The 27,500-nt window shown below is 36.3% G+C and overlaps 1 protein-coding gene across 2 annotated transcripts in view; it reads left to right on the plus strand.

The window, feature by feature from the left end:
• The window catches only part of LOC144970922 (protocadherin-1-like), a 262,347-nt gene that overhangs the window by 78,082 nt on the left and 156,765 nt on the right, over positions 1-27,500 (plus strand). For both annotated transcript variants that reach the window (XM_078911105.1, XM_078911107.1), the window contains one exon: positions 3,240-3,355. The gene's annotated coding sequence lies outside the window, so the exon portion shown is untranslated. The remainder of the gene's footprint in view (positions 1-3,239; positions 3,356-27,500) is intronic.

Consider the following 27,500-nt stretch of genomic DNA (forward strand, 5'->3'; position numbering starts at 1 on the left):
AGAATATGAGAGAAAGAAACAAAAATGAGAAGAGAGAGAGATAGAGAGAAAGAAAGAAAGAAAGAAAGAAAAAAAGAGGGAGTGAAAGGAGGGGTATAACAATTACCTATACTATGTATTTTCTAGTACGTGTATTATCAACTAATTAACTATTGCATGTAACGTTTTACATTTAAGTTTGATAACAACTATCCCTACCATATCATCATCATCATCATCATCATCACCACCACCACCACCACAACCACCACAACCACCACCACCATCATTATCATCATGGTTACGTACCAGCAGCAGTATAATAACATCATCCCAACCACCACCACCACCACCACCATTATTGCAATACCTACTACTGAACATACATCCCCGTCTTCCGCTTGAGCTAATCCAGTGCTTACTCGTCCATCTTCCATCCTTATCGACAACCGCTTATCTCCCTTTTTTACGCTTGTCAAACAGATCCGCCATTGGCACTCTAACAACATGGCCGACCAACCAGAAACTGGTGTTAGAATAGGCCTTAATGCAGTACCGGAAACGAAGGATAGCAGTGTAAATAATGATACGTAGAATAGTAGATAAAATTTTGTCAAATATTATTCAAAGGAGGGTTTTTTTAAGTTTTTGCTATTTCTTTAAATAAACCACGTTGAATCAATTACCATCAATTTCGGGCACCTGCTCTTTGTGGACATCTCAATTGACGGCAACCAACCTTTGATGGAGAATATCATTCCGTGTCATGGGGTTCCCAATAATTTATCTGTTAGAGTATCTGACTTACATGCCACATACTATAGTCAAATACTGATATGGTGGTGCTTTTATATATCTACTCAGTAGTGGATGGGTGGGTGGGTCTTTTATAGCATTGTGCGATAAACTTTTGTTCAATCCAAAGAGCGTCAAGCAATTGTTGCTATACTATCTAACGTTCCCAGAGACAGGATGACATCAATTAGTTATTGCTTTGGATTACAATGTTTTTTTAATTGTCAATTATTTCGTGAGAATACAGCAGTGTTGAAAAATATCCATATTATGACAAATAGCCGTTCATCATAGTAGAGTCATTTAAGTCTCTGTCGTAAATTTGATAAGTATCTTATGTCTAGATTATTCCCTCTCAATCAACAAATCTGATAACCCAGATTATCATGGTCGCATGGTTATAAGGAAAATATTCACACTAATTTACAATGTTAAAACTAACCTATGGTGGTATTTGGTTATTAGACCTGGTCATATATGGCACGTAACACACAATTTACTATTCTAGCATGTTTTAACTCGCAGATGTCCTTAATACGAAAGACTTTAAAATCCCATTCCGGATAGTTGTAAGCAAATGATATTGATGGATTTTAAAACGACCACGAAAAGAGAAGAATATAAAAAGCGACACAAACACGTTAATCTTTATGTACCTTGAGTATCTGTTGTGACCATCAACTTCTCTCAGTATAAGTCATAATGTGTTATAAACTACAATGTTATGAGACTGGACAAGACTGTAAAATTACAGATTTTCTAATGACAGTGTAGTTCTCTTCTAATCCATTCTACCCGCCAGCCTCTTTGGTTCTGTATCTTTCCCTCCCTACTTGTTAGTACGTCCCCTTCTATTGTACGTGTTTTGTCTATCTTTATGGTATTTCCCTCCGCCCGCCTACCATCTCTATAATAGCCTATTATACAATAACATCTTTTATTCCATATGCTATCTCCATGCCATTATCAGCAATGCCAGCATTTCAACTCTTGAGTTCAAGTAAGACCAAAGTGTGTTTAAGGACTGAACGCATACTATGGCAACGCAAATCTTATTTTGCAGGAATTTTTGATGAATTATACTGTGAGCAACGTTCTTTAAATTGTTTGATAATAAGTGTTAGAATATATACTTTGTCCGTTAGCCAAGTTGTTTTGTTTTATTTTTTAAAGAAAAAAAAATAATGTTTTTCTGTTATTTTCTTTTTTTTTTCAATGACTCTTTAGAAAATATATAAAAACGTCGATTCACCCAGAAGTGCTTTAAAGCGATTAACTTTATAGATTTTCTTAGAAACGCGAATAAAGTTCTTCACTATTCATTCATTTTCCCCAACACTAGAAATACATTCCTAAGATTTCACGCAATTAACCTATTCTAGTTTCAAAACCTGGATGTCTTACTTCTCTTTTCCGTTGTTCGGTCTTGTAAGAAAATTGCTACTATTGAAAGCCGAGTAGATAATGCGAGAGTCTTTAAATTGGCCCCTTTTGGTGACGGCAAATTGGCCCTGTTGTGACCTATCCGTGCCTAAGTGCCCATCGCACCGCAGGAGAACATGTGCCGCATCAGGTCTTTATTACAGCGTTATGTAGACAGATAAGTACAAGTCTTCTCGCTACTCGAAAAGATCATTCAGTACTTGATGTCAATTATCAACAAGGAGTCTTCAATGGAATGACAGTCAAGTTCAAATGAAGTGGGAGGTGTCTTGAATGGTGGACGCAATTTATGTCCGATCCTGGGCAACGTCATGTCATAAGTATATGTATGTGAAGGACTCCGAAGAATACAATTTTTATGGTCTTTGTCGCTTCAGTAGTTGTTAAGCTGCTATGGAGTGGTATATTCTGTGTCTAACCACATCGTGAAGTTAATAAGATGAGGCTATAAACCTTCATAGTTTATTGACCTATGATTAAATATCGCTTATGAGAATGGAGTATCTATAGATTCTCAAACACGTACATATTATGTTGACTTTGTGACTCCTTGTGTAAGATATTTATAGTCGTAAATAAATTATATGAGTAGATTGTTGTGATGAGTCTCCAATTTACGATATTCATGAAAATTCATCAGAATCAGAGTGAGTGTGACGGTATCGTTTTCACAGCAGATATATTATTATAAATACTTGACCAGTCAATAACTGTCTATACTGTAAAGACAAGAACGATACGTATTTTAAAATTTGGCAATAAGACTCGTCCTTCAAATATCGATCGATATAAATGACCCATATATTGGCAAAACTCTCAAACCTGTGGCCTCGAGTCATCGATATTTGATGAAAGAGTTTATCTGGCCAAATTTTTAAATACGCACTCGATTAGTCTGGTTAAAGATGATGACAAAGAAAGTGAAATTGTTTCTGATAATAATTTTTAGAATTTTGTATGTGTATATTGAGTGATTAACACGTTCGATCATTCCAATTTTCTTTTATCATCTCATTAAACAGATAAAGCAATAAGGAATTGACAATTAAAGACAGCATTGAATGTTGTTTTTTTCTGTAAATCGGAGCGGTGCTCTGCTGACTCTACGTGAATTTAAACTGGATTATCGTGAAGCATGGTAAGTTAGAAGCAATGAATCTCTCTCTCTCTCTCTCTCTCTCTCTCTCTCTCTCTCTCTCTCTCTCTCTCTCTCTCTCTCTCTCTCTCGTTCATTCTTTCTTCCTTTCTTTAGTGCCCATAATACTCAGATGCCGAAAGTCCGAAACCAAATATTCCGAAATCATTTTTGTTATTTGAGAAGTATAACAATTGAATTAGCTTACAAACATATCCGTCTATTGATGTAAACAAAATCTTAAATGTACATGTACATTATAGTAACAGTTACAATTACAATACACTGAACGCTTGACAGTATTTTATTTATTACAAGTAGCATGACAGCACCAATGTGTATAATAATGTGATCGGGAAAATGTCGGGATGGGATGGTTTCCGAAACTTGAATTTCAAAGTGAAAACGATCAGAATTACAATATTTGAGACTCAGTTTTTTGAGAAAGTTTATTTATACATTCTCAACTGGTTGTATGAAATCTAATAAAAATTCAATATTAGGACCCAAAAGTCAATTTTCAATGTAATGATCTGAAAAATTGTGTATTTATGTATTTTTTATAAATCATATCATATATAGACCGGTCTATTTATCCTACACCAGTGCCTGCTCCCTAAATTTTTGATAATGTTCAATGAAGTACATCACGAAAAAGAATACATGTTTAAAGAGAAGGGGTTTGGGGCTCTAATACATTGTTTGAGACCTCCGAATTCCCACTTTTTCTTTATTTTTTCTGCCGTTGTACTCTTTTTGTCTATGATATAGACGTCTAGTGATGATATAGTGATCTTATTTGTTTTCACTTTTGCATGATTTATTCTCCTTGATCTCTAATTTATCTATTTATTTATTTATTTATTTATTTATTTATTTATCTATCTATCTATTCGTTTATCTATTTATTTTTTGATACATTATTATCTTTACTTTTTAATTTTATTGATCCAAATTGACGTAACACGAACTTTAAGAATTCTTTTTCTAATCCTTCATTAGCTTGATTATTTTTGTTTTAAAAGTAATGTAATACTGTACATAGAGAGAAGAAACAGATTCTTTAACTTGGAACCAGGACTACCAGGCCATAGTCAAATTGATATATCCCATTCATCTTTCTATTTTTATCCGGGTCCAGACATCATCAAGCGTTATACACTATTCCCCAAAAATTTCTCAATCTATAACATATTCTATATTTTAGCGATGAAATAAATACACATTTGAAAAATCGGGGAGCACACACTCGTTTTGCTCGATTAACAACTTAGAATTAGTGTATGAAACAGTAACTGTGCAAATAAAAAAAATTGTGGCCTTTTAAGAGCCGTGAGGCCTATGGAGTTGGGAGTTTATTCCGGTTTTTAAATCGCCACGTAGATAATACAAATTGCCTACAACCTTAGGGTATGACATTAGTCTGTCGGAAAGTACTTTCCGCCAGATTTAACGGATATATCAACCCAACCACTGCTGGGTAATCGAGAGGGGGAAGGGTCAGAAAAAATATCGACTAAATCTAGAATCGATACCATTTCTTTTTGTGTGAAGCAAGTATTCCACCAACAGAGCTATTTGGGAAATCCCTAAACTGACAAAGCACCAATTATTTTTTTTAAAAAGATATGAGTAAAATCACCCCCCCCCCCCCCCCCCCCCACCTTTTTTTTTTTCAAAAAGAGAACCTCCATATCATCGTTGGGGATCGAAGCTAATCGAAAATGAAAATGTTTTTTCAATCTACAAAAATGTATCTCTCTTTGACAAGTCAGCTAGATGTGTTGTTACCTTTGCACACTAGAGAGTATGGGCGCTAAGATTTGTTACAAATCCACTCACAATAATTGATGGACATGTAATCATTATTCAATGCTTTTATCTTTAAAAATTATATAACGAGCTTGTCTTATGAATGAGAGTGGGTTACAATTAGGTAAATACGAAACAAAAATAGCTTTGTTGGCTCCATAGACGGGACATACGAGACAACGTTTCAAGTCAAAGACAGTTATTTAAAGAGAAGCCAGATTTTGTAATTTTTATTTTGAGGAGATAATTGGACACGATCAATGACAGAATGTCTAGACGTTTCAGATCAAGAGATTTAAGCCGTGCGCTGAGAAAATGCACGTCCTGTTTTGGCCAAAACAACAGCAACAACAACAACAATGAACAAAAGTTTAATCTGATTTTATATCGATGAATGATCCTAAATCTGTCTCCCAAAAAAAAAATCAGAAACAATTCATGAAGTCTTCGACTTTTTAAAACAAATTCATGTCTTTTTTAATTCACCGAAGTCTCAATTTGAATGTAAAGAAAACATTTAAAAACATCTTATGGCGGAAATGCAAAAGAATCATTTTCTTAATGTCTCGTCCTACATGTTAAGTGTTGCCGTTAGCTAGAGACTCGTTGTAAAGCGCTTTGAGCACGTTTAGTCGATATTGCTCAAGTTGTAGTATAAGGGAAAATGGAGAGCAAACAAGGAAGAGGAAGACCAAGGTCCAGTTAAATTTTTAAAATACCCTAGAATGGACCGATATGAATGGAAGAGAGCTGTATGATACCGTTAACAGACGGGAGGAATGGGCATGACATCATCGCAGAGTGTGGTAAGCCAACGTCAATGAGGTGGACACTGGATAGTAAGCAAGTCAATAAATATCAAAATTAGGTTAAATTTGTGTGCTTTACTGAGTTGAATAAATTTTAAAAGTGACAAATTAGAGCAGGCACTGGTTTAAAATGATGATCTGAAAAAATGTTCATAAATACAGTGCCGGAAAAAGCAAGAAAGAAAAATACAAGAAAAAAAAACACCCAAAAAAAATCTCGACTTGGGATCGAACCTCAACCCCCTGTCAGACCTAGGTGCTGCCGTGACACCACAGAGGCTACCCGTTAGTTGAGACGATTTTAATGCCTAATTCAATGTCCAGGAAGACTGATTTGTTGGGATGGTTTTCCTTTCTGGCTTTGTCTGGCACTATTTCATCAAAAAAATTGAGCTTTTTTTTTTATTGCGCAACATCCACTAAATGTGCTAAAAGCGCTTTACAAGGGATCCCTGGTCAACAGTAACATTTAACATGTAGGACGGGACATGACGCCTGTTAGGCAATATTACAAATTTTTGGACAAAGACAACGCTGTTAACAACCAGGTACTCATTTTACACCTGAGTACGATGAGAGAATGTGAGTAAAGAGTCTTTTCCAAGGACTCAACTATGCGCCGAGCAAGGCTCGAACCCAGGACCTTCCGATCCGAAAGCGAGTGTCATACCACTAGACCGCATAGCGCACAAAAACACTTTTCATATCTTTATCTTATTTTCTTTTTTTTCTTTTTTTTTTTTTTGGTGAGTGCGGCTTTGTGGTCATGCTGTTTGACATATACTTTCAGATCGGAAAGTCCTGGGTTCGAGCCTTGCTCGGCGCCTAGGTGACTCCTTGGAAAATGCTCTTTACTCACATTCTCTCACCGTACTCAGGTGTGAAATCAATACTTGGCCGTTAACAACGTTGTCTCTGTCGGAAGTAAAAAAAAAAAATGTAGTATCGCCTAACAATCGTCGTGTCTTGTTCAACATCGTTACGTGTTGCTGTTGGTCAGGGACCCTTTGTAAAGCGCTTTGAGCAAGATTAGTGGATATTGCGCTATATAAAAGCTCGAGGTTTTTTTTAAAAAGAAAATATCGTTTTGTGGCAGTGAGTCACATATAATGAAGATTATCTCCCTTCATGATGTATTTATTCTATCAGTAATCACGGAATGGCAGAATCGTGTTACAGTGCGATGTCTATTGACCTCAGTCTGAATTGATTCTTATTATAAGTGATTTGTTTTGTTTCCATGTCGTCAGTTATTTATGTACTTATTTATTTATCATAATATTTAGTTATTTATTGTTTATTATGATCTACTTATTTGTTTATTTATATATTATGTATCCAAATATTTATTTATGTAACTGACTGATTTATTTCGTTATTTATCATTGATCTAAGTACTTATTTATTTAGCTGATTATTCTCCTATCTATATACACGTATTCAGTTATTTATCCAATTTTTTTTTTTATTTTAATAAACTTTTATTATTTATAAAGAGAGAAAAATGAGTATTTTGATGCTATAATTTGATTTTTATCCTATTTCTATTTTTGTTTTATTACGCAATATTTGGCTTAATTGTCATAGTTATGGGGTGATGAATTTGTGTTTCCATCTTATTTGGCGATTGAATCGCTAGACTTTGAAGAATTCGCGGGATAAATTACAGATCTTCCGGCCTTATGGCTATATGTTTACCAAGGTATTATTTCATAAATGGTTTTATTTACACCCGCTAGCCTGATCAAACGTACCAGCAAGCACAAAATATTGTGCGTAACCTTTAACGTATATTATGTTCTTATTGATAATGGCGGTCTAAAAAATAATAACAAAGAGCTGAGTGACGTCAACTTCGTTCCTTCTATACGCAGTAGCCGTGTTATGCCATAATTTTTTTTTCTAAATGTACACGTGAAGGCAATGACGATGGAGACCGATCTTTTAATTTTTTTGGTGGATGATTTTTCTCCTTGTTTGTAAAAAAGGGGAGTTACAAGGGAGTATGAGTTATTATGAAAAAAAAAGTTATTACAAATCAGGCCATTAGGTGGCGACCACTGTATTTTGTTTTCTTTCTATTTTTTCTGAAGGTATAATAATATTATATTATCTAGATTTTTATCTTGAGCTAATGCTCCACAATATGTATTTTCTCAAAACTTCCCCATGTTCTCTTGATTGTTTGTTTTCCGCAACATTTACTAATTGGATAGATTTCTTCCCTGGGTTTATTGATTTCTGTCTGGCTCGTTGTATTAGGCAAAATCTGGGTCGCTGATGGCCGAGTGGTAAGATGTCCTGTCTTGTAACAAAGTCAAGAATTGTTGAGCGTGATCATTGAGCTGATGGGTTATATTCAGACATGTCTACTTGAAAATATCAAAATTCCTAATTTTGTTAAAGATAAAAATTGAAGTCGTTATACTTTATTTTAAATTATGTAGCCCGGCATCAACTTTCATTTTCAATAATTTCCTATGACTTAGAGATAATTATGAATTTCTGAAATGTCGTAATTCTAAGAATGTTTTGTAATATAAGGCAGGTCTGGGTATATTGTTCTGACCACGACATATTTCCTTTGGGTGGAATTTTCACACACTGCTGCGCTGGCTCGGGTGTAAATTAGAACTTCTGGGTGGGGTTCCCGACCTGCCATCGTGGGCTGGGTGGTACTTGCTGTGTCTTCTTTTTCCCCCCCCCCCCCCCCGTATCTGTTTTCCACTTACGTCCTGTCTTTGTCTGGAATGAGATTGCGTTTTGTCTTGACCCTGGCCGGAGTTCTTGGCTGGGAGGGAAACAGTGGAATGTATAGTTATAGTTTTGGGAGATATTTTTTATCCTTGTAAATCATATCTCTGTTATGTACTGTTATTTTTGTATTTTAACATATGATTTGTAAACAATGTTGTATTGCTGTTAGTGGGATCCTGTGCTGGTGCCTGAGTGAGACTTTTAGGTGATCTCTAAGTACATAGATGGTGTGCTTTTGGAATTGACATCTATTCCCCAATTGAATCATTCCCTTTTGTCTTACTTTTTCCTCGTCCTTTTAATTGTTAATCTAGGATGTTTTTACTATCCAATTTTCTTCCTTTTTGCTGACGCCGATATGACCTAAATATGTTGCAAGCGCAGTAAAACCCTTAAAAACAAAAAAAACGTGTCATACTCAGTGGTGGATGTTGTTACCATACATTATAAAAACCTCTACAACAGTACAATTTTGAAGTTCAAAATGACGGGAGAAAATTTCCCTCCCATCCAATTATCTCCATGAATTTAGAAATCAGAGAATGGTTCAAGATATTTGCGATATTGATTGCTAAACTTGTTGATGGTCGTCTTTGTCTAGACCAATACCCTCTAGTTTGGTCTAGACGCAAAATTACATATCACTTGGTCAAAGTCACAAGTCAGCTATTTTATGTCATTCGGAGTTACAATAAATATCAATAAATAAAAAAGAAATAATAAAATCACATCAAAATACGCATTGTCTGGGGAATTCCGTTCAATGATTTGTTTCAAGAAAACTCAATTGACACTCATGATCCACTCATTTCTAGTTTGAACATTCTTCATTTCCAGATTGTATTGCAATACCTTGAAAATATGTCTACAAAGTTTGAGGCGATTTATTCTTGTCTTGTTTATTTATTTTTTTTGTCTTTTAATTGTTTTTTTTTTTATCGTTTGTTATTTTGTCTTGTTTTTGTTTTGATTTTTGTTTATTTTGTTTTGTTTCAATTGTTTTTGTAGTTTTGTTTCGTTCTTTTCTTTTTTTTTATGGAAAGACTTTGGGCCGATGTATAAAATATTAAAGTCTCGGATTAAATTATTCTTTACTAACGTATATGCGTGATTTCAAATCTTGGAAATTAAAGAGATAAGAGAAGTACCAGATGAAAACAGAGGGTAAAAATATCATGGTGTGAGGAAGCCAAACCCGGGACCTAACTGACACCCGTCGTCTGGCAAAAGAGAGAGAGAGAGAGAGAGAGAGAGAGAGAGAGAGAGAGAGAGAAAGATAGAGAGAGAGAAAGAGAGAGAGGGAAAGAAAGAGAGAGAGAGAGAGAGAGAGAGGGGGGGGAGAGTGAACGCACAAGCAGTGAACTATCTGGATTTTTAAATTGTAAAACTCATAATTTTATTCCATTTTCACACTCTTGTCCTATTTCAAACTTGACCTTTTTTTAATTTTTTTTTTTGGTATTATGAATTATGTATGTCGTTAACAGTGACAAATAATATCGAATGGCTGTCTCTATTGGGGTCTGAACCCAAGGCATTTCGATCATTTCTGACTAAAGGTCTCAAACAAGTATTTTAAATCGTGATAAACCAAATGGCATAACATAATTATCATCTAAAAAGTAACAGTTTATCAGATTTTAGTTTTGTGTCACCTTAACAACCATAATTGCGGCTATGTGGTCTAGTGGTATGACACTCGCTTTCGGATCGGAATGTCCTGGGTTCGAGCCTCGCGATCGGCGCATAGTTGAGTCCTTGGAAAAGGTTCTTTACTCACATTCTCTCACCGTACTCAGGTGTAAAATGAGTACCTGGCCGTTAACAGCGTTGTCTTTGTCCGAAAATTTGTAATATCGCCTAACACGCGTCGTGTCGCGTCCTACATGTTAAATGTTGCTGTTGACCAGAGACCCCTTGTAAAGCGCTTTGAGCACATTTAGTGGATATTTATATAAAGCTAAAAAATTATTTTTAACTTGAGCTTTTGTATAAGCGCACTATTCACTAAACGTGCTCAAAGCGTTTTGTAAATATTTAGTAAAATTACGCCCTTCCACATGCATCGTTGGATGGTGTCGCCAAGGCATTCCATGAAGGAATAATATAAGATAATCCATGAAACAAGTGTCTGATATAAACGGTGATCACTCATGTTTTCCAAAGTGACCAACTTGGGGGATTAATAACCTTGCCAAGGAAAGAAAGAAATAAGTGGTGCCTTAAGTGAGGCTCGAACTGATGACCTTCCGTTTCACCGTGCAATGCCTTAACCACCAGGACACCTCGTCCTTCTACTACATCTTAATATAATATAACATTATAATACATCATAATACGGGTCCCTACTGATTGCCAACGTTCATTAACGGAGCAAATGAAGCGCGGTGTGACGTTAGAGTATGATTTTCATGCAGAAAGGCCTTTAAATACACCTGTGCAAAAAAAAAAAAAAAAAGAAAAGGAAGGTTCAATATATAATTTCCAGATTTCCATAACAATGATCATCAATGACATCATAAGCAATCAAAAATATATCAATTAAAAACGTATTCATCAAATTCATATTTTAAGTTATCGAGCTCCCTGTCGGTTGCATTTTTGAAATGATTTATACTTTTGGACTATACCTAAGGTCCTCAATAGGCATAATTTAAACGTAACCCAAAATTTCCACTTGACTATAGAATCTAATGTTCAGCATTCAAACCGTCCCCACATAATACCGCTCTGAATGACCAAATACAGACCTGCCCACTAGTACGAAAAATTCATAGAATTACGAAATTTTGGCTCCTATTTCAGAATGTTATGAGAATCTGCTCTACGGACGTCATTAAAACTTAATGAAAATGAAAGTTGAAACTAGAGTGTGTAAGTTTAAGGATTTTGGAGTGGGGTTGTTTTGGTTTTTTTTAATCATTGTAGAGGGTAAATTGTTAATCTGTAAAGTTAACTATAGCGACCACTATTTCTTTTTCCTAAAAACTACAATTTTTTTTATTTAAAAAAAATGGATTCAATAGTCTGGTGTCCCAGCAACGGCGGTCATCGTGGTTCTAAACAAAGAAAATCTGTACTTTTTATTCTTCATGCTGGCTAGAACTTTTCATATGAGTTGTGATCAGAATGTGTAAAAGTCCACACATGATCAGATTTATAATGTTTTTTTTTTCCCTCTGGATACGCTTTTATGCTCGTCGGAGAAGTATATCATTAGGGCGTCCGCCATTGTTCCGATAGTTTAGAGCAACTAAATTACCATGGGTCATTACGAGGGAAGTGACGCTACGACTGTTGAAGTGTATTTTCAAGCAGGCAAGTCTGTCACACTATCAGCTTGTATTTGAGCTTTTTTCTTCTTTTTTTTTTTTGGAAATATTTTTATATAGCGCAATATCCACTAAACCTGCTCAAAGCGCTTTACAGGGTTCCCTGACCAACATGTTAAACGAGACATGACGCCTGTTATGCGATATTACATTTTTTTCTCGACTTAGACAACGCTGTTAACGGCCAGGACTTATTTTACACCTGAGTATGGTGAGAGAATGTGAATAAAGAGCCTTTTCCAAGGACTCAACTATGCGCCAAGCGAGGCTCGAACCCATGACATTCCGATCCGAAAGCGAGCGTCATACCACAAGACTACATAGCCGCACAGCTTGGTCCATAAATGCACACACATTGCATGACGAGTATGATCCATAAAGTGGTCCATCCATAAAGCTGTTCCCGTTTTATTGATTACATTCACAACCTTGATATAGGAGGGGGAAAAAAGAAGCCCTGAAATGGGTTTCACGCTTAGCATGAATAAATACATGGTCGATTTAATTTTCTGGTATTTAAACATCTCGGCATGTAATGGTGATAAATGGAAAAGTATGCAAGTGATTTATTAACACTGCTAACTATTATTGTTATTCGCGTTTTTCACAAAAATGCGATGTATTCTATTCATTTGGAAGTAATGATACAGACAATAATGTTGACGATGGTGATGATGATGATGATGATGATGATGATGATGATGATGATGATGATGATGATGATGATGATGATGATGGATGATAATGATGATGATGATGATGGTGGTGGTGGTGGTGGTGGTGGTGGTGGTGGTGGTGGTGGTGGTCGTGGATGTGGTCCTTTTCCGAGGACTCAACTATGCGCCGTTCAGAGTGGGACTCGAACCCAGGACCTTCCTATCCGAAAGCGAGTGTCATACCACTAGGCCACATAGCCGCAAGATGTAAATTAAAAATATGAGTCGTCGTATATTAAAATGATTAGAAATTCGACATTTTGGGATATTGTTTTAAATGAAGTTACATTGAAAGGAGACCCAACTTCAATCATCAAAACATATCACGTTTATTATCATTCAAATAACTACAAACAAGCATCTTGGTGGCGTGCGTGCATACTGCATGAAAATCATACCCTAACGTCACACCGCGCTTCATTTGCTCCGTTTATGAACGTTGGCAATCAGTAGGGAAATCAGTGACCGGAAGCGGAAATTAATATCATCATGCCAAAGATCCTCTGTTCACGCATCGGCTTCCGCCAAATATCTGAAGGCTGAGACCACGATTTGGGGAGCACCACATGGAGGCGGAATCATCGGGTATTCGTTTTACTCAAAGTGTTTGCTTTGTGGTTCGGTTTCATCCCAACTTGCGGCTATGTGGTCTAGTGGTATGACACTCGCTTTCGGATCGGAAGGTCCTAGGTTCGAGCCTCGCTCGGCGCATAGTTGAGTCCTTGGAAAAGACTCTTTACTCACATTCTCTCACTGTATTCAGGTGTAAAATGAGTACCTGGCCGGTAACAGCGATGCCTCTGTCCGAAAAAAAATTATAATATCGCCTAACAGGCGTCATGTCTCGTTCTACATGTCATGTGCTGCTGTTGGTCAGGGATTCTTTGAAAACCGCTTTGAGCACATTAAGTGGATATTGCGCTATATAAAAGCTCAAGCTCAACTTGACAGCAGATTTTACTATAATACATGACAAGGAGAGCAGTGACAGCGATGCAAGTCACTTTCCAGGAAAAGAAAACTTGAGCATTTATGTAGTGCAATATCTACTAAACGTGCTCAAAGCTCTTTACAAAGGATCTCTAGCCAACAGCAACACTAACTAATATGTAGGACGAGACATAACGCCTGTTCGGCGAAATTACACTTTTTTTTCCCACAGAGACCACGCTGTCAATGGCAAGGTACTCATTTTACGCCTGAATACGGTGAGAAAATGCGAGTAAAGAGCCTTTGCGCCAAGGACTCAACTATGCGCCGCTCAGAGCGAGACTCGAACCCAGGACCTTCCGATCCGAAGGAGAGTGTCATACCACTAGACCACATCGCCGTACAGAGTCAAATCGTTGCTATTAGCAGTTTGACGGATTTAACTAGCTCGATGCTCTCCACTATGCTCTATGCTTCAAATTTCCGCAGCAAGCTATTAAATATTCCATTTCATTCAGTACAAGCCGTGCATACAGGCGCCCAAACTTGAGTACGTGTGTATGCATGTGGTTGTGATTCACACAACAGAAACGTCAATAATCTCTAGCTCAATGGCTCTTAAAAAAAAAAAACTACTAAATACTCGTTTCATGTGCTGAAGAGAATCGAGTCTCGAGTCATTGACCGATAGACAAATGGTTTGTATAATTTGAGATAACCAGAGAATCACGATTGGCGAGTACTACTACAGCTACATCGCCCACCCTATCAAAACCAAGAAACACGCCAGAAAACCATTCAAATTTGATGGAAAAACAGTGACCACTAATGACTTCTTCATAACACCAATAAATACCCAGATTTAAGCACAAACCATTGTGAGAATGGATACACGACGACGACGACGAAAACGAGGAGAAGATCAGTAATCAGCTCTGTCGAACTGAAAAAAAAATATTATTTAAAGTTTGGCCAGAAAACACGTCCTTCAAATATTGACCGAGTTAGATAACCCTCATCTTGTCAAATATATACTCTAAAATCTAGGATTCCATTGAAGTCCCAGGGTTGAAAGTTTTGGCAAGGTGAGAGTCATTTTAATAGATCCGGATCGATATTATTTGTAGGACGAGTTTTTTGGCCAAAATTATTTAAACATTTTATTCCTTTCTAAGTACGACAGAACTGCAGCTAGTCCCACCCCCCCCCCCCCCCCAAGAGGCTGGAGTCGTGGGCTGTGCGAGTTATCATGTAGATTAACACGGCGACTACCAGTTATAATCAAAAGCTCCCTTGGGTCGAATGAGTTGATGAGATGGATTGATAGTGGCTTCTATCTTAGTTCTATGCTCGCTCTCGTCTATCTGTTTCCTTCCTATTTCCCATTTCTAACTGTACAGACTAGAGACAATCAGAGGTCATCTTTTAGAGGAATTGGAAAGTCATAACATTGGTTATTGCATTGTTATCTGTGGTCCTTTCTGTTAGTATCGTTTACATTTTAGAATATATCTGTTGCAGTGATTTGTCTTTTTATATTGGCTCTGTGGTCTTGTGGTATGAAACTCGGCTTATAACTGGTAGGTCTTTGGTTCGTCTCGCTCTGGACGGCGTAAAGTTGTTGAAAAAGGCACCTAGTCGCACTCATGTGTAGAATGAGTGCCTGACTGGTAACAGCTTTGCCTGTCGGAATTAATTTAAGAGCGCCTTACAGACGTCATGTATCGTCCTACATTTAAATGCTGCAATTGGCATAGGATTCCTTGTAAAACTCCTTTTAGCACATTAAGTAGATTTGCACAATACAAAACTCTATTTGGGGGTGGGGGGGGGGGGTGTTAGCCTAAGAAAAACCAACACAATGAGAAATGGTTTACAACTCAGCAATTTACATTTCGTTTAAAGGCACTGATATAATATTATGATCCTTCCAAACAGTTGAAACTCATATGGCTTCTTATTTCATTCAGGACTGTGTACTTGCAAAAATATATCGTTAAATCCAGAGAATCCCCCCAAAAATATATCAGTCTTCCTCGACTGGGGATCCAACTCAGACATTTTGATTACCGGTCAGAAGTGCTACCATTACACCACAGAGGCTACCCGATAGTCTTACTCACTTTATCATATCTTTATTTCATTATTAAGAAAACGATTCTTTACTCGGTTAATGGTGGAAAGAAGAGAAACCAAAAGTGAATGACCGGTGGGTTCAAGGCTTTATAATTTGAGATAATAAGAGTCGATAGAAATTGGAGTCCATAAAATCCGTGTTTTATCTCTTTAATGTAGGTATAATGGGGAAATTGTTGGATTTACATTAAAACAGTGTTGTTTATTATTTTTCGATTTCGAGATAGAATTAATGAATTTGACGTAAGTGAGTTTTCTGATTTAACACATGCATACACGCGATGACACGTGGTTGGGTGGTTGGACTGATGGATGGATGGATTGATGGATTGATTGTTGGTGTCTAAATGGTTGGATGGATGGATTAATAGATGTCTATATGGACGGATATATAGATGGATGGAGAGACGGATATCTAAATAAATTATTTGATGGACGGATTGATAGTCCAGATGGATATGAGGATGGATGGATGGATGGATGGATGGATGGGTGGATGGATGGATGGATGGATGGATAAATATTATGTGGGTGGAAAAAGAAAATCAGATCTGTGAAATGAGAAATTGATGTCCTCTCATAATATGACAGAATGAACGGGTGGGTGGAAGGACGAATGAGTTGATCGATTAATGGACGGATTGATGATGGATGAACTGACGGACAAGGTGAGGAAAAATCGCCAATAAATAAACAACAAAACAATCAAAACATAAAAACCCCACAATTCTTGATGTTTTAGCACTTCATTATGCAAGGCAAGCAATTTTTTTTCTGGGATTGATAATATTATTATGATGAGGAGGAGGATAATGATGATCATGATGATGATGATGATGATGATGATGAACATAACGCTAGGATGGATAGGAAGTAATAGATTGCTCACAAAATCCTTCAATTTAACGATGACACGGGTTATAATGATAAAGATTGGTTGTCTCCACGATCGTTCAATCGTTTTCCATCTTATGAAATCTATCCCATTATGTTTTAACGAAACACGACTGTTCACACATTTATTCATTCATTTATTCATTGAGCTATTTAATCATTCAGTAATATTTCAGTAATTCATTCATTAATTCATTTTTGTAAACACCTGTTTACTTTCCTGTTTAAAATCCATTATTCAATCACAAGCCACCAAACTGTAATGCATTTTTTAAAATTCTTTATTCTTTATTCATCCATTGGCATTACAATGCACAATATTCTGAATCTCTCTATCCAAACAACCATCGATTATTCCGTCTGTCGATCCCCCCCCCCCCCCACCTTCTCAGTTGACCATCATATCTCTCTCTCTCTCTCTCTCTCTCTCTCTCTCTCTCTCTCTCTCTCTCTCTCTCTCTCTCTCTCTCTCTCTCTTACCATTGTATTTTCTCTTTCTTTCTCTCTGTCTTTTTTCTTTTTCTCTCTTTCTCAAATCCTTCCCTTCTCTTTCTCTCGTGACATCGATAGATTTGAGTATGCGTGAACTCTATAAATTGAATTGAGCTTTTCACTGTTTTTCGATAGTTATACAGAGTATGTATTGAATTCCTCATTGAAAATAATTGCTTTGTGGTGTCAATCCGAACGTTTGCGCAACTTAGTATAGTCTAAAATATAGATTATTTTTTTAACATATAAAAAAGATACCAAGATTGGATTAGTCTTCCCTGGAGTGCCGATGTTAATGTTATGAAAATTTTCTCCATCGGCAAGATGGTCAAGTTGATAAGGCACTGCATTGACAGTTAACCAGAAATTCGAGCTCCACTTCTCTTCAAATACAATATCAACAATTTGATTGCAGCAGGAACCCGTGTTATTTCGGTCTCTCTAGCACTACAAGTAAACTCGATAATTACTACTACATTGAAAGGGATGAGCAATGGGAATATTAATTCATTTTATTTATGTATTTATCTATATATTTGATCATTTATATATCTCTTTATTTAATTATTTATATATCTATTTATTTAGCATGTATTTTTCATTTATTTATTTTTATCTATTTAAAATCTCAAATTTTTAAAAATGGCCTGTCTTTCCCCCGGAGCAAGGTCAATTTAACATGATTAAAATTCGTATAGATTACTCATCATTATTATCAATTCTGCTGTAATCTGACAAAACTATCTATTTTTCCATTTTTTTCTACAAAAAAATTTACTTTAATTATCAGTCGATTATAATGACTCTCAACTTCTCAAAAGGTATCATAACTGAGATTTCAAAGAAGTGTCGTGATTATAACTTGTGATAAATTGAAAGGGTCAGTTTATTCGATTGATATTTGAAGTAAACGTTTTCTGGCCGGAAATGAAAAAGAACAGAGAAATGTTTTGTCAGAAAAGGGCTGATCGGAGTCCGTCCAATTTATGCCTTTGCGGACTCTATCCATTGTCGTTATATTTAGAAAAGAAACATAATTAGGAAATAATTAGGGAAAACGTAGATAATGAAGAATGATACAACTTCCAGTTCATCTCTATCTTTATCTGTCCACCTACTGGTTTATCGCACAATTTATGCTCATTGACTTATGTCACAATAGGATATAATAGGATAGAAAAGTCGTGACCTCACACCTTCTACTCTTCTAGTTCCGAACTCATTGGAAGTGTGTATGAAATCAGTCCTTTAAACGACTAATAACAGGTTACATATTGAATCACAAGGGGACATAACTAAACAATTTGGAGGTACATAAAATCTTGGCCAATCAAAAAAAGAACTGTTTGAACTGAGGCTCGAGACCGTGTTATTAGATTGATATATATTAGCCCTAAGGAGTCATAAGCCCCATGGAGCCAGTGTTCATTCCGATTTCTGTAGTACTAAATCAAATATCTTACTTGCCACCCTTTGGATAAGATGCTAGTCAATTAAAAATAATCCTCCACAGGACGTAACAGATCAAGTGGACATAATGTTTTTTTTAAAAAAAACACACAAACAGAAATACTACATAGATAAATACAACACGATTCCTTTACTTATGGGGCGGACGCTCTATCAGTTGAGCATTGGAAACCCCTAATCAAATTTACACAGTCTTATCTACTCGTTTATCTTGTACTTGATAAAAAAAAAAAAACAGAATAATCGTTGAGAATGCGAGAGAGCGTATGGTAAGAGTGAGGAGAGATGGAGAGAGCGAGAGAGAGAGAGCGTCTATAGAGAGAGAGAGAGAGAGAGAGAGAGAGAGAGAGAGAATGAGAGAACGTGAGTGGAAGATAGAGGGCCTGTGTGTGTGTGTGTGTGTGTGTGTGTGTGTTAGTGTGTTTTCTTTGTGTGTTGAGTATACTTCAAGTGCCCTACCTTTCTGTTGACACTGGGACAATAGATATGTTATGATTTGAACCAACAACTTGCCCGTTAACCACTGCCATACAATAATAGCAGGACACTAGCTGTACAATGAACACCCCTGGGCAGTTTTCTTTCCATTACCCTTGACTCCCAGATTTCAATGACTGACCACGGCAGAGCGACTATTTAGTTGTCTAAATCATTGACACGCCTCAAATTGAATAACTTTTACAAATCATTGCGTACCCCGGCTCACGGGTGGCGTTGTTGAAGGGTTTTGAAGGGTGTTAAAGTTAATAGCAGTAGCAGGTCACAGGATCATGGAGTCATTGACCGCTACCAATAATGGTCATTCTTTGTGATTCAGCATCGCCCATTCTTTTCCAGGAATGCAATGAGTTATGGAACGTTAGGGTTTGGTGTAGCAATGGGCATTGTTGTCAATGGAATGGAGGAATAAGTGTCGGGTATCATAAACTTTGTATAAATTTGATCAAAACAATTCAGGCCGGGCGACTGGCGTGACACAAACTAAGACATTGTGTTGATTCTTGTTGAGGTTTGCTTTGACGTGACTTATAATAAATAATAATTCTTATGGAGTACTTTTCTGAAACGCAATTGATTTTGCAATGGGAGGAAAGGTGAGTTAGTTTGGAATCAGATTCGAGAATTTTTAATTTTTTTTTTGTGCCTTTCAAGAGCAATATTCAGTGTCTTTTAAATGTTTTAAAATTGTATCTGTGTAATTCTATTGCCATTTGTTTTGTCTTTTAATTGAGCATAATTTCATTATATTTATTTCATATTACCTTCCTCCTTCTACGCACTTATCCACTACCTCTCCAGCTTCCGCTTCTTCTTCCCCTACTTTTTAACCCTCTCCTTACCAACCATAGGAAAATCGTCAAAGTCATTTAGATGCATCCAACAATTTTCTCATTCTATTGATCTATTTTGTATATCACAAAATTTCAATAAAATTGTTTTGCTATAGCTATTTTGAAAATTGACATTGTATTGCAGAGCTCATTTATTTGCTGAAAAAAAATCTTATGAACAGATTGTTCTTATTGCTCTTCTGTTTTATAAAGAAAAATCTATTTTTGTGTTGAGTGGGTGTGAAATTTTTGTGATAAATTCTTAAAATGGCTAGTGAGGAAAGAGTTAAATAATTGTTCATTTTGCTCACAGAAGGGTTGTATCCGATATATTTATTCCGTATTATGTAGTATTGATGATGCATTGGGAGCCACTCTATTTTTCTACTCTCTGGTGTCTTAAAGATCAAAGCCCCGATGGCGGCTGTTGTTGTGATGTTAGTGCTGTGACATTAGTCTCTCCTCTGCGTGTCTTTCATAATTAATTGAACAGGTGATTACAGTGTGTGGAAGTGAGAAGCATTGGCCGGTGTTGTTCTACATGACATGACTTTCCCCGCTTACTGGATAGGAGAAGATGACGTCACTTAGCTCTTTGCTGTTTTTAGACCGCCATTTGGTTAATTAGTTTCATTAGATTTTATCAATATAAACGTTTAATGTCCCACATAGTTTGTTTCGGTTTTCTTTTTCTTTTTTTCTTTTAATTTTTGTTTTGTTTTTGTTTTTTTGTTTTTTTGTTTTTTGCTTTTTTGAAATTGGTAGGTACAATTTTCTGACAGGCAGAACTTGTGAGATTTTACTTAAATACATAACATTAATAAGTTATTCTTCTTGACTACGCCGTTAATGAGTCAATAAGCAAACTGTTTGATACCGTTATTCTGGCACTTGTATTTTTGACTAACTATTGGAATCGATGATGAAATATTATGGAAAGCAATAAGGCAGGAAAAGAATTTGAAGAATGGATTGAAAGATTCAAAATAGAGGTGTAGCCATTCGATACTACTACTATTGAAAGCAAGATACTATTGGGGGCACATCCTGAAATGTAATCCTGAAGACCTCACCCAATCAATCCATGGCATCTTCCAGTAGACCTTTAACACGCTAGCAAACAATACGCTAGCTTTCCACAAAGAGCTTTTCGCCAGATCAAACAGATCCTGTTACCGTGTAAGGCCGGTGTTATCGGGACCCTAGGCGTCCATCTTACTGATGCAGACCTGCCAACTATTACGAAAAATTCGTAGAATTACGAATTTTAACTCCAATTTCAAAACTTCATGAGCATCTCTGAGTCATTGAAAATTAAAGTTATGCCAGACTACATAATCTTAAGGATGTTGGAGTGTTATTTAATCCTTGTGAGGGTAAATTTCTGATTTCAAAATTAATTACAGCGACTATCTACTACCTTTATCTCCCAAAAGTTACGAATGCTTAGATTTTCAAATAGGCAGGTTGATTTACTGATGATGAAACGCGAAACAAAGGAAGACCAAAAACAACCCAACCAGTCACCCTCAGACATTGAATTGAATTGAATTGAAGCAACTTAGTGACAACATTCCCAAACTCACATGGAAACTCTCAGGGGCACAGCATGAGATAGAAGAAGCCATTGATCAGTTTTCACCAAGGAAATCAAGAAAATAGCCGAAGTTGTGAAGCCGGACAACTTCGACTAGCGTAAATATTCAATAAGAAACTGCATGAATCCGGGAAATATTTAGTCTATTTGCTGTTGTGGCAGAGAGGTAATGATTTGAAATGAGACCAAGCACAAAAGATGAAGACAGACTTTGATAACTGGACCTTCGCCATCACAACAATCTTTATTGATGGAAAACAGAGAGGACAAAATTGCAAGTACGAGTTTCAAACATTGTCGTAATGAGGAAAGTTTGCGGTTCGATTACCCGGTTATGGCTGGCAAAATAATGACCAGGTGATTTTAACTCACAGATATACAACACATATAGATAGTATGCGCTTGGCTAAGAAGCTCATAACATTGCCATCCGGAAGTATAACGGACCAACACACAAAACTGTGTGTATCCATGAACGTTTATAGTCAGGTTAATACAGTTCAGTTAGCATTACTCATAAACGCGGATGGCAAAAAACAATAACAAAGACCTGAGTGACGTCATCTTCTAACCATCTATAGGCGCGAGCACACACACAGAGAGAGAGAGAGAGAGAGAGAGAGAGAGAGAGAGAGAGAGAGAGAGAGAGAGTTTGAACATCGCTTATTATGTTTATAATTTAAAAAATTGAATTCGAGCGAATGTGGCGAAAGTTCTCATGGCTCATCACTTCTCTTGTTGACAGAAAATATATAAATAAATGGGGAAATAATATAAATATATTATTAATAAATCAATAATGACAACAAACAGTAGTATTGTGACGACGACAATAATCTATGTATGGCATGTTTAAAGACAATGACCTGTCTGGTGATGGATATCGTCCGCTGACCACAAGTCCCAGAGGAGATACTACACATACTAATGGACAATAAGGTCAGATGTTGTGCATTCCGCATGAATGAAAATGATGTCCTTTCCTTTCCAGAGACCTACCACCACCCTCTAGGCCATAGACCGTGTTATAGTTGTCATAGAGGCGATGCGAGGCTATGTCATTAGCAGCCCTTGTTCATGCCATCAGTACATAATTAATTGATTGGTTACAGTGTGGGAAAACACGGGGTAGTGTCTAATAAAGAGGGCACTTGTTTCGTAGGGTGGGGGTTCTGAGGTTCTGAGTCGATAGATGATAGTTGATGCTTTTGTAGTTGGCCTATCTCGGTCATTAAAATAAAATGATACAGATTTGGAAAAAAAAATCCCCAGGAAGGAAATGTTATTAATCAGTTGTTATTTTTTTATATCTACCGCATGGGATAATGTATTTATTTGTTTTAAACATACACCCCCCCCCTCCCCACGACAAACACACTCAATACATTATCGCAGGAAACGATAATGATCTGTATCTTAACCATAACCAATAGTACGATAACCGTTTTCTTTTACTTTGGATAATGTTGAAAACTTAATATTCCTGTGACTACCGTATATTACCAGCACAACTGCACACATGACTAGCATGCAAAGGCCGTCCCCACCTGGTTTACCTGTAAACGAACTGCGGTGACAACAGCTACTGTACACCTGTCAGTCCGCCGTGTCTCCATGCCCACCTTTTCCCTTTCCTTCCTACTTTTGTCTCGCTTGATCGCCGCTTGACCACATGCAGAAATGGGCGGAGTTTACGAAAAAAACAACCAATAACTAACAAGTCAAATCGTAACCCCCAACCACCCCTTGTCGAAGTTTTGACTAGGACATTCATTCATAGGTTACAATAATAATGCACAGTGTACAGATCCTAAGTGGCCTTAGTAGTAACCTCACGATAATGACAATGACCAATGGAGCCCCAAAGATACACATACAGACACACATATACACACTATAACATAAATACATTCACATAGACAAACTCACATTCATTCTTTAGATTGGCTGAAATGCGTTGATAACCGATTTTATATTTTTACCACGAAGAAGATTTATCAACAGTCTATGGAGAATATAAATTTAAGCGGTAACTAGTCATTTTATATATGAAATAAAAATAATAAAAGTTAACAATAGATTGATTGGTGTCACCATCTCTATATTCCAATCTCTACCTATCTATCTGTCTATCTATCTATCTATCTATCTATCTATCTATCTATCTATCTATCTATCTATCTATCTATCTACCTATCTATCTATCTCTCTCTCTGTATATATATATATATATATATATATATATATATATATATATATATATATCCTTTCTTTAAAAATATAGCATTGTGGAGAACATTGTGCTTATTTGAGTCAATAAAAAAATTGATACGGCGCACAACTCTACTGAAAGATTTGAAAATTAGAAATGTATTTTTTACAGATAGATAAACAGATAACTTGATTTCCTTTTATAATTTAAAGTCAGTTTGAAAGTTCGTTGAGTCAAACAGATATCATAAAATATGTACCAACGACGACACTTGACTCCCAAAATCAACTAATTTTGACACTGTAAATAGTTGTCAATTTGCGTCATCTATTTATGACATCAAGTATTATTATTACTTCCGTTGTGTTGTTGATTTAGCGGTGATCAGTGTTTGTTCTAATTGCGTGTATGTTTGTGTGTGTGTGTGTGTGTGCGTGTGTGTGCGTGTGTGTGTTTGTGTTTGTGTGTGTGTGTGTTGTGTGTGGTGTATACATGTGTGTGTGGGTGTTGGCATTTTTCAGCAAATCGTGGCATTCATAGTGATATTATTCACTTGATCACATGAAGGTATTTCAGTCGCCATTTTGATTTTTTTTTTACTAATAGGGTTAGCTCGAGATCGAGGATATTTCTTTTTCTATTAAGGTTAGTCATAAGTCTTAGTAAAGGTGCTAGGATGTTTGTTTTTCCATAAGTTAAGTAAAGGGGAGACATTCCGAAAGCTCCTACATCCCCAGTATTCTTTAAATTTGTATTTTCACCGTTGATATTTTGTCAGGCATTTATTTATTCAATTTGTCATTATATCTAGAAGTATTTTAAAAACTCTAGAACAAACCTTGATAGATTTGTGAAAGTTTAAAATTTCTTAATTTGATCATTGTTTTCATTTTCAGCCGCCATTTTGATTTGTTAAATATTGAAAGGTAGTGCAAAGCAGTCCGAGAGTTGTTTTTTTTTTTTCTATTAGGGTTAGCTCTAGAGGTTAGTCATAAGTCTTATTAAAGGTGCTAGGAAGTTTGTTTTTCCATAAGTTAAGTAAAGGGGAGACATTCCGAAAGCTCCTACATCCACAGTATTCTTTAAATTTGTATTTTCACCTTTGATCTTTTGTCAGGCGTTTATTTATTCAATTTGTCATGATTTTTTCTATTAGGGTTAGCTCGAGATCGGATTTTTTTTTTCCTATTAGGCTTAGTCATATGTATTATTAAAGTGCTAGGGTGTTTGTTTTACCTATTCGAGTTAATTAAAGGTACTAGGTTTAATTTTTTCTTGGGGTTAGTTGAGGGAATATATTATTAAATATATTATTGGGTCACACAGAAAAATCAACCGAAGATATACCAAATTACACAGACAACGTTGTTTACCAATCTGCCCTCATTAAATGATGGTGAGTACAGTATCGAATGAAAATAGTTCTTTCCCTGCGAAATTGAGGCTTTTTACTAGTAATATATATATATATATATATATATATATATATATATATATATATATATTATATATATATATATATATATTGATCGATCTATCTACCAATCTATTTACCTTTCTGTCTATCTTTCAACATATCTTACGAATTGTCCATCGATCTATTTATCTATCTATATTTCTTTCTTTTCATCTTTCGTTCTACATGTTACGTGTTGCTGTTGATCAGCTGTTGTAAATCGCTTTGGGCACGTTTAGTGGATATGTGAAAGCTGAAGTTTTTTATTTTGTTTTCATCAATTGCTGTTCCCTCTTTCTCTCATTCACTCTCTCTCTCTCTCTCTCTCTCTCTTTATCTCTATCTCTCTTCTTTTCTCTTCTCTCTCTCTCTCTACCTCTCTCTCTCTCTTTCTCTCTCTCTCTCTCTCTTTATCTCTATCTCTCTTCTTTTCTCTTCTCTCTCTCTCTCTCTCTCTACCTCTCTCTCTCTTTATCTCTATCTCTATTCTTTTCTCTTCTCTCTCTCTCTCTCTCTCTCTCTCTCTCTCTCTCTCTTTCTTTCTTTCTTTCTCTCTCTCCCTCCCTCTCTCTCTCGTCGTATTATATTAGATGACTCGATATACAATTCTTTATATTATTTGTATTAGTCACGAACTTACATCCCCAAGACTTCGAGGCTAAGTCAATAATATCGATATTATTGAACACACAGCAATCAGCGTTCTGTCATCACACCACTGACCACACCTGGACACAACTGGCTGTCAAGGGCACTAACCACTACCTACTAAATGCCCATGATTAGCGCGTTATGTCCCCTGCGGTCATTTTCCTAAACGATGATTGAAATTAGCAAGGTGTCACCACTTCCGGGACTTCAAAAACTCCTCAGATGAATGTACCGTTACTGTCGGCTGTACACCTTGTTAGCATTGCCGACAGTCCGATTCACACACTTTTCGCAAATACTGCATTGATGTGTTATATATTGTTGTTGTTGTACTGCTGTGCCAATATCATCCAAAAAAGAGGTTAGTTTTCATTGATGCCCTTTATATTTTTCTTTTCCGACACTATAGGGTTTCATATTATGACTATATTAATTTCTTAGAGGACTAAATCTCGTGAATATTTCTAAACAGAGGATTCTGTTACTCGCTCATTTTCTTTCATCTTCCTTACAGTATGATGAAAATTACTTGTTATCAGATACCAATGTTAAAAAAAAAAAAGCAGGTTTATAACTAAAAGGTGATACTATTGGATTCGATGTGGATTTATTTTGTGCTTAGATATCGTCGGAATGTATCTCGGATTACTATATTATTATTATTATGAATCACATCATCTTTCCTGTAGTTGCAGGTGCAACAGGATACATTTCAAATTGAAAATATTGTTTTCATAAGCTTTTCTAAAATTTGGCGAAATTCGGAGTTCTGTGCCAATATCATTCAAGAAGAGGTTAGTTTTCATTGATGTCCTTTCTTCTTTTTTTTTCCTTCTTCCGACACTATAGAAAAAATTGAGCTTTTATATAGCGCAATATCCACTTAACGTGCTCAAAGCGCTTTACAAGGGGTCCCTGGTCAACAGCAACATTTAACATGTAGGACGAGACATGACGCCTGTTAGGCGATATTACAATTTTTCGGACAAAGACAACGGTGTTAACGGCCAGGTACTCATTTTACACCTGAGTACGGTGAGAGAATGTGAGTAAAGAGTCTTTTCCAAGAACTCAACTATGCGTCGAGCGAGGCTCTAACCCAGGACCTTCCGATCCGAAAGCGAGTGTCATACCACTAGACCACATAGCTGCTATAGAGGGTCTAGATTCTTTTCCATTTTTAAAGGATACGGTGCAACAGTTGTTGTTGTTGTAATTGTTGTTTCTGTTTTTAATCGTTGCTGTTGTTTGTTGTTGTTGGGCGAGGCAGTTTGATTTTTGTGGGGAGGGGAGGGGGGGGGGCGAATTCCTTGGGGAGGGGGGGGGGGTATTGCTTTTTTTCTCTTTTGTTCTTGTTTTTATTTTTGTTTTTTTTTTGTTTCTTCTCAGCATGTCAATTTTCAAATAGCCTGCAATGCATTGACAATGCCTCTCCTACTCCTTCCTCATCTTACGTGTGCAAAAACTATTATAGTATTCAATATTCCAACGAAAATTACACTAAGTACTATTACTGCTATTCTTCTTACTTCTACTACTACTACTACTACTAC

The sequence above is a fragment of the Berghia stephanieae genome, chromosome 4 (genome assembly GCF_034508935.2).
Source record: "Berghia stephanieae isolate SIO BIC M18660-M18661 chromosome 4, UCSD_Bste_1.3, whole genome shotgun sequence".
Lineage (NCBI taxonomy): Eukaryota > Metazoa > Mollusca > Gastropoda > Nudibranchia > Aeolidiidae > Berghia > Berghia stephanieae.